Source organism: Rhamphochromis longiceps, linkage group LG9 (assembly GCF_057381845.1).
Source record: "Rhamphochromis longiceps isolate RC_006_pf linkage group LG9, R_longiceps_female_GT1.1, whole genome shotgun sequence".
In the NCBI taxonomy this organism is placed as follows: Eukaryota; Metazoa; Chordata; class Actinopteri; order Cichliformes; family Cichlidae; genus Rhamphochromis; species Rhamphochromis longiceps.
The window spans coordinates 1,620,209-1,627,289 of NC_140565.1; positions in this window are offsets into that span (position 1 = coordinate 1,620,209).

Here is a 7,081-nt window from a genome sequence, read left to right on the forward strand (position 1 = left end):
AACTACACTGATTAGCGGTGGCATAGGCACACTTAAAATTTCTTCAGAAATTTTCGCTTTCTAGTTTTATCTACTGTTCTGATTTTATCTGTTTTGATTTTTTTTTACATACTGTTTTGTTTGTTTGTTTGTTATTTAGTTAGTTAGTTTGTTTGCTTGTGTTAATCAATTTTAAATCATGCTTTTTATTTGTTTTTGCTTCTAATGTCTCTGTAAAGCACTTTGAACCACCTTGTTGTTGAATTGTGCTATACAAATAAACTTGCCTTGCCTTGCCTAAAGAAAACAAAAAAGGAAAAGGCTATGAATAAGATAGGAAATAAATATGAAAAATTAAAAAGGGTAAATTTAACTTGGAAGGAATAAAATATAAATTAAGGTTAAAAATGAAATAACTGTACAACACAAATTAGAATGAAGGGTAAATTTAACTGGGAAAGAATAAGATAAAATATATAAATTAAAGTTGAAAATAAAATAACTGTACAACACAAATTAGAATGAAGGGTAAATTTAACTGGGAAAGAATAAGATAAAATATATAAATTAAAGTTGAAAATAAAATAACTGTACAACAAAATACACAATATAGAACTATATAAGAATGTATGAAGAAATATAAATAAATATATACACAATAACAGCAGCTGTACAGTATTAACTGGAAATGAAGAATATAGTGACCAGTGTTGTGCAATCCACATTATGTCTTGTGCAGTGCAAATATGCTTAAAGTGATTAAGTGATGAAGTGAAAACAATGTCCAGAAAGTCCAGTGTGTGTGTAAGAACCATATGTGTGGGTCAGTACTGTGTGGTGGTGTGATTGAGAGACCGTATCGCCTGCGGGAAGAAGCTCCTCCTCAGTCTCTCTGTGTTGGTCTTCAGGGAGCGGAATCGCTTTCCTGACCTCAACAGAGAGAACAGTCTGTTGTTGGGATGGCTGAGGTCCTTCACCATCTTCCTGGCCTTGGTCCAGCACCGCCTGCTGTAGATTGAGTGCAGGTCAGGGAGCTCGGAGCAGATGGTGCGCTCAGCTGACCGCACAACTCTCTGTAGAGCTTGACTGTCCTGCATGGTGCTGTTCCCGAACCAGGTTAAGATGTTTCCCGTCAGGATGCTCTCTATGGTGCACGAGTAAAAGTTCCTGAGCACCTTGGAGGGCAGTTGGAAGTCTCCCAAGCGTCTGAGGTGGTAGAGACGCTGACGGGCCTTTTTCATCACGGTGTTGATGTGACAGGACCATGACAGGTCCTGCGTGATGTGAACTCCGAGGTATTTGAAGCTGTCCACTCTCTCCACTGGGCACTCGTTGATGACGGGGGTCTGGTAGTTCCTCTCCTGCTTAGTGCTGAAGTCCACTATCAGCTCCTTTGTCTTACTGATGTTTAGAAGGAGGTTGTTCCTCTGGCACCAGTTCTCCAGATTCCTAATCTCCTTCAGGTAGGCCGTCTCGTTGTTATCAGAGATCAGGCCCACCATGACGGTGTCGTCAGCAAACTTGATGATGGTGGTGGAGCTGGTAGTGGCCACACAGTCATATGTGTACAAAGAGTACTGCAGGGGGCTCAGAACACACCCCTGGGGGGCTCCAGTGCTGAGAGTGGTGGAGGCTGAGACATGTCCGCCCATCCTTACTGCCTGTGGTCTGCCAGTTAGGAAGTTGGAGATCCACTGACACATAGATGAGCTGAGTCCCAGATGCTCCAGCTTGGTGGTGAGTGTGGAGGGAATTATGGTGTTAAATGCAGAGCTGTAGTCTATGAAGAGCATTTTAACATAATTCCCCCTTCTAGTGTCCAAGTGAGTGAGTGATGTGTGGAGGAGATGAGAGATGGCATCGTCTGTGGAACGATTTGGACGGTAAGCGAACTGTAGTGGGTCCAGTGTGTCTGGTAGTGAAGAAATGATGAAGTCTCTGACCAGGCGTTCAAAGCACTTCATCACTACTGAGGTGAGGGCTACAGGGCGATAGTCATTGAGAGAAGCAGGGTGGGGTTTCTTCGGGACAGGAACAATGATGGACTCTTTGAAGCATGTGGGGATCACCGACTGAGATAAAGAGACGTTGAATATCTCAGTGAACACAGGAGCTAGCTGGTATGCGCAGTCTCTGAGGATACGACCTGGGATGCCGTCTGGTCCTGCTGCTTTCCTGGCGTTCACTCTTTTGAAGGCTCACCTTACTTCATGCTCGGAGATGACGAGCACGTTTCCGGTGCTGGCAGTATCTTCCTGTCTGCAGCCGTTAGCGCCGCTACCACTAGCATTGTTGGAGTCCTTAGCTGCCCTTAGCTACATATGCTCAAAGGTGTTATTCTGAGCATTGACTGCAGTCATAAGCGCCTCCAAGCTCTTAACCATGCTGCCTTCAGTGAGCCCTTTCTGAGAAGTCGCACCTGTCGTTCCAATCCCAGCGGGCAGCCTTGGGGGGGGGTTTGAACAGCCGGTTCCGCTTCCTTAATTCTCCGATAAGCCAGGGCCAAGCCAGCTCCAATCAGCAAGAACCCTGTTATCATGGTTCCGAATAGGTAGATATCTTCAGCATCCTCGATCGACAGTCCCGCCAGGGACACGATCCTCTGCCACCGTCCATCGTGTATCCGACAGGGAAAGTTCCCCCAGGGCACTTCGGTTCTCCCGAGCCCAGACTTCTTGTTAAAGGGTGTCAATAGCATTCAGAGACCAGTTGATCAAATCCATAATTCTCTTTTAGGTTTTAGACACAGACTGTGAGAGAGTGTTCCAGGGAAAGTAATACAAAAAAAGCATGAGACTAGACAAGCACATCAGAACTAGCAGGGAAGATAAGGGAGAGGAGAAAAAGTGCGTCCGCTGCCTCCGAGAGCCAAAGAAAAGTTGAACAGTTTAAGAAAAACTTCATAAAGCTGGAGGGCACAGGTCTTGAGGAGATAGGGACTCGTGTAGTTTGGTCCAGGAGACTTGCCTGAGTGGAGTCTCCTCATTTAGCTCTGGACCTGGTCATGAATGAAAGTAACAGGTGGGGAGGGGTTTGAGGACTTTCACATGTCTTCATGCCACTCCACACCTCTCTCATGCGGTTTCCACTCCAGCTTTCTACTGTAAGCCTCTTTGATCTTGCCCTTCAGTAACACCTCAACCATTCTCACCACCTCTCTATTGCCCACTCTGAAGCCCCTCTTCTTGTCACCGAGGAGGGATTTGATTTCCTTAGTCACCCACAGCTTGTTATTTGGGTAAAAATGGACAGTCCATGCTGGGACAATGGATATGTGAATGCAGAAGCTGCAGAGAGGTGTTTAAGAGTGCAACTCTGCATCCTGATCGCAACTCTGTATAGTCAGGTTTTGGGTGGTTTAATAAATTTGTCCAGATTTCTAGAAATGAGAGCTGCTCCATCCAAAGTGCAATAGATGCCATCTCTACCAACAAGACCAGGTTTTCAGACAGCCAGCAATTTAATGCGGCTAACTGGACTCCTGGTCCAGTTCGGGAGGAGACCAAACATAGTTCCAGTGTTACACTAAGAACTCATTTAATTTACTAAAACATAATCACAAGCTGCTGTCAAGGTGAACTGCAAAAACCTCCCTGTCTATTTCTAGTTTGGATAGCTCTGTGCTGTCACGTAGGATTGCATGAAAAGAGCAGCAGGGCACTAGTTGGGTCCAGCTGGATGAGTGGTGTCTTGTTTTTGAAGTGCCTGGCCTTCTATAGCATCAATGCAGTTGTATGCGTCATTTACACAAAAGAAATTAAATTTTGCCAGTGTCATTGTGACATAACTGTGAAACCAAACTAAAGAAAAAACTGAAGGTTGCTGCCACAGTGACAAAAGTATAATAAGGTATTTTATTTATTCATCTAACTTGTTTTATTCACTAGTCTCACTAATTTCACTGGTTAACATAACAATGTAAGCAGCAACTATCTCTGTCTGTCTTTTTGTCTTTTTCTTATTTCTCTTCCGCTAGATTTGCTCGCATACTGTTTTCCTTCTCACTTTGTCTGCTTCCTCTCAGACAGACAGGGCTTTTGGTCTTATTTCCTCTCATAAGAAAAAACTATTAAGAAAAGACATTGGCTTATGAATAAACAAATAGATGGCAGGAGAAGAAAAGAATGGGGGGGGCGGGGAAGCACAAGCGATGGGTGAGAAGCATAATAATTGTGTGATTCATCCTCAGTGAACCTCCACAGTCATAGCATAATTACACATGAAAAGCTAAATTTATCGTAGTGTGCTGAGCCTCCTCATTAATTTAAAGCTGAGACAGCCATAGTGAAGGCCTTTTCTAATCCACCCACTGTTTTTCTTTTCGTTTTTTTCTTCCTCTTTCTCCTCCTCTGCCATTCTCTATCTCCTCCCATTATGGAGCATTAAAATGTATATTACCCTCAGAGCTCCATTATCATAAACCACAGAGTCCCTGTGGGGTGGGGTAGCTCAGAAGAAGACCACGAGAAAAGGAGAAACAGTGAGTTAGGCTCATTATGGACAAGAAAGGCTCTCATTTACACAGCACTATCTTGGCCCCATGTCCTGCATGATAGCCACCTATTTGTTGCCTAATACCTAATAACCGCTGCAAACTTGGAAGATCCATCTCCTATAATGAGAAGTAGCACGCCTTTCCCACTCAGAAACCTGATTGTGTGGCATCATTAACAATCACACCAACATGCACTAATTGACCGCTGTGTGCTTTTTCTCTCCCTTCCCCCTCTACACCTACTCCTTTTGAATACATATTCACCCTGTAAGACACAAACTTTTCAGTAGTTTGATTTGTTTATATGTTCTATTTGTTTTTCCTTGCTTCCTTAAACTGTAAATCAGAGAAGCAGTGTAGCATGGGGAGCTAATAACCCACCTTCTACATCTGCCTTTATAAATTATGCAGCAAGCCACACTGCAGCTTGTTGTCTGGCAGGACCTATTGGTAAAAGCTGGAAAGATCATTATCAGTTCAGCTCAAACCTGGGTCATAGAGAAGGAAGAGTGGAAACTGTCATTTGTCAGTATTTAAATCTTGAAAAACAGGCAACCAAAGGAGCAACTGTGTGAATTTTGCTTCTTTGTATTAGTCATCATTTCATTTCAATCAGGTTTGGTTTTATGAATGGAAAGAAAGAAAAATGTTATTTACATTAGCTACAACAAAGCAATACTGGTATATTTTTGTCTTTTTTTTCACGTGCTGTAGCAGTAGCAGATTCTGATATAAAAGGCAACAGAAAAAGAAAGTACAAATATTAATAGGAGTTACAATGATAAGTCAGCCTCCTAACAAAGTCACCTGTTTAGGATTATGTATCAAGTTTAGCTTCTTATATAGATACTACTCCATTCTGCTGGTTCCACAGAAGAGGGGCCTGAAAACTGAAGGCTCTGCCTCCCATTCTACTTTTAAATACTCTAGGAACAACAAGTAGGCCTGCAGAGCGAGAGCAAAGTGCTCTAATGGGGTGATATGGTACTACAAGGTCATTAAGATAAGATGGGGCCTGATTATTTAAGACCTTGTATGTGAGGAGCAGGATTTTAAATTCTGGATTTAACAGGAAGCCAAAAAAGGAGAAATCTGCTCTCTCTTTCTAGTCCCTGTCAGGACTCTTGCTGCAGCATTTTGGATTAGCTGAAGGCTTTTCAGGGAATTTTTGGACATCCTGATAATAATGAATTACAGTCGTCCAGCCTGGAAGTAATAAATGCATGAACTAGTTTTTCAGCGTCACTCTGAGACAGGATATTTTCCTAATTTTAGAGATGTTGCACAAATGGAAGAAAACAGTCTTACATATTTGTTTAATATGTGCATTGAAGGACATGTCCTGGTCAAAAATGACTCCAAGGTTCCTCACAGCGTTACTGGAGGCCAAGGTAATGCCATCCAGAGTAAGAGTCTGGTTAGATATCATATTTCTAACAATTTCAGGGCCGAGTACAATAACCTCAGTTTGCTTCCTGCAGTTTAACTCATTGGGGTGTGTTATCTTTTTTCATGGACAGATAGAGCTGGGTGTCATCTGCATAGCAGTGTAAATGTATGCTATGTCTTCTGATGATGCTGCCTAAGGGGAGCATGTATAATGTAATGTACAGCATGTTCTAATCGCTCTAATAGGATATTATGGTCGATAGTATCGAACGCTGCACTGAGGTCTAGCAGGACAAGCACAGAGATGAGTCCACTGTCAGAGGCTATAAGAAGATCATTTGTAACCTTCACTAAAGCTGTTTCTGTGCTGTGATGAGCTCTGAAACCTGACTGAAACTCTTCAAATAAACCATTCCTCTGCAGATGATCTGTTAGCTGTTTGACAACTACTCTTTCAAGGATGTTTGATATGAAAGGAAGATTGGAGATTGGCCTATAATTAGCTAAGACTGCTGGGTCTAGAGATGCTTTTTGAGTAAAGGTTTACTACAGCTAGCTTGAAGGCCTGCGGTACATAGCTGATTATTAGAGATAGGTTGATCATATTTAAGATCGAAGAATTAATTAATGGCAGGACTTCTTTGAGCAGTTTTGTAGGAATGGGGTCTAAAAGACACGTTGATGGCTTGGAGGAAGTAATTATTGAAGTTAACTCAGAAAGATCAATTGGAGAAAAAGAGTCTAACTTAACATCAATGGTACTAAGAGTAGCTGTAGATAATATTACATCTGTGGGATGATTATTAGGGCCCGAGCACCGAGAGTGCGAAGGCCCTATTGTATCTGCTCCGTTTCTTATTATTAGGGCCCGAGCACTGATAGTGCGAAGGCCCTATTGTAATTGCTCCGTTTATTAGGGCCCGAGCACTGACAGTGCGAAGGCCCTATTGTAATTGCTCTGTTTATTAGGGCCCGAGCACTGACTGTGCGAAGGCCCTATTGTATCTGCTCTGTTTCTTATTAGGGCCCGAGCACTGACTGTGCGAAGGCCCTATTGTATCTGCTCTGTTTCTTCTTCTTCTTATTATTATTATTATTAGGGCCCGAGCACTGACTGTGCGAAGGCCCTATTGTATCTGCTCTGTTTCTTATTAGGGCCCGAGCACTGAGAGTGCGAAGGCCCTATTGTATCTGCTCCGTTTCTTATTATTAGGGCCC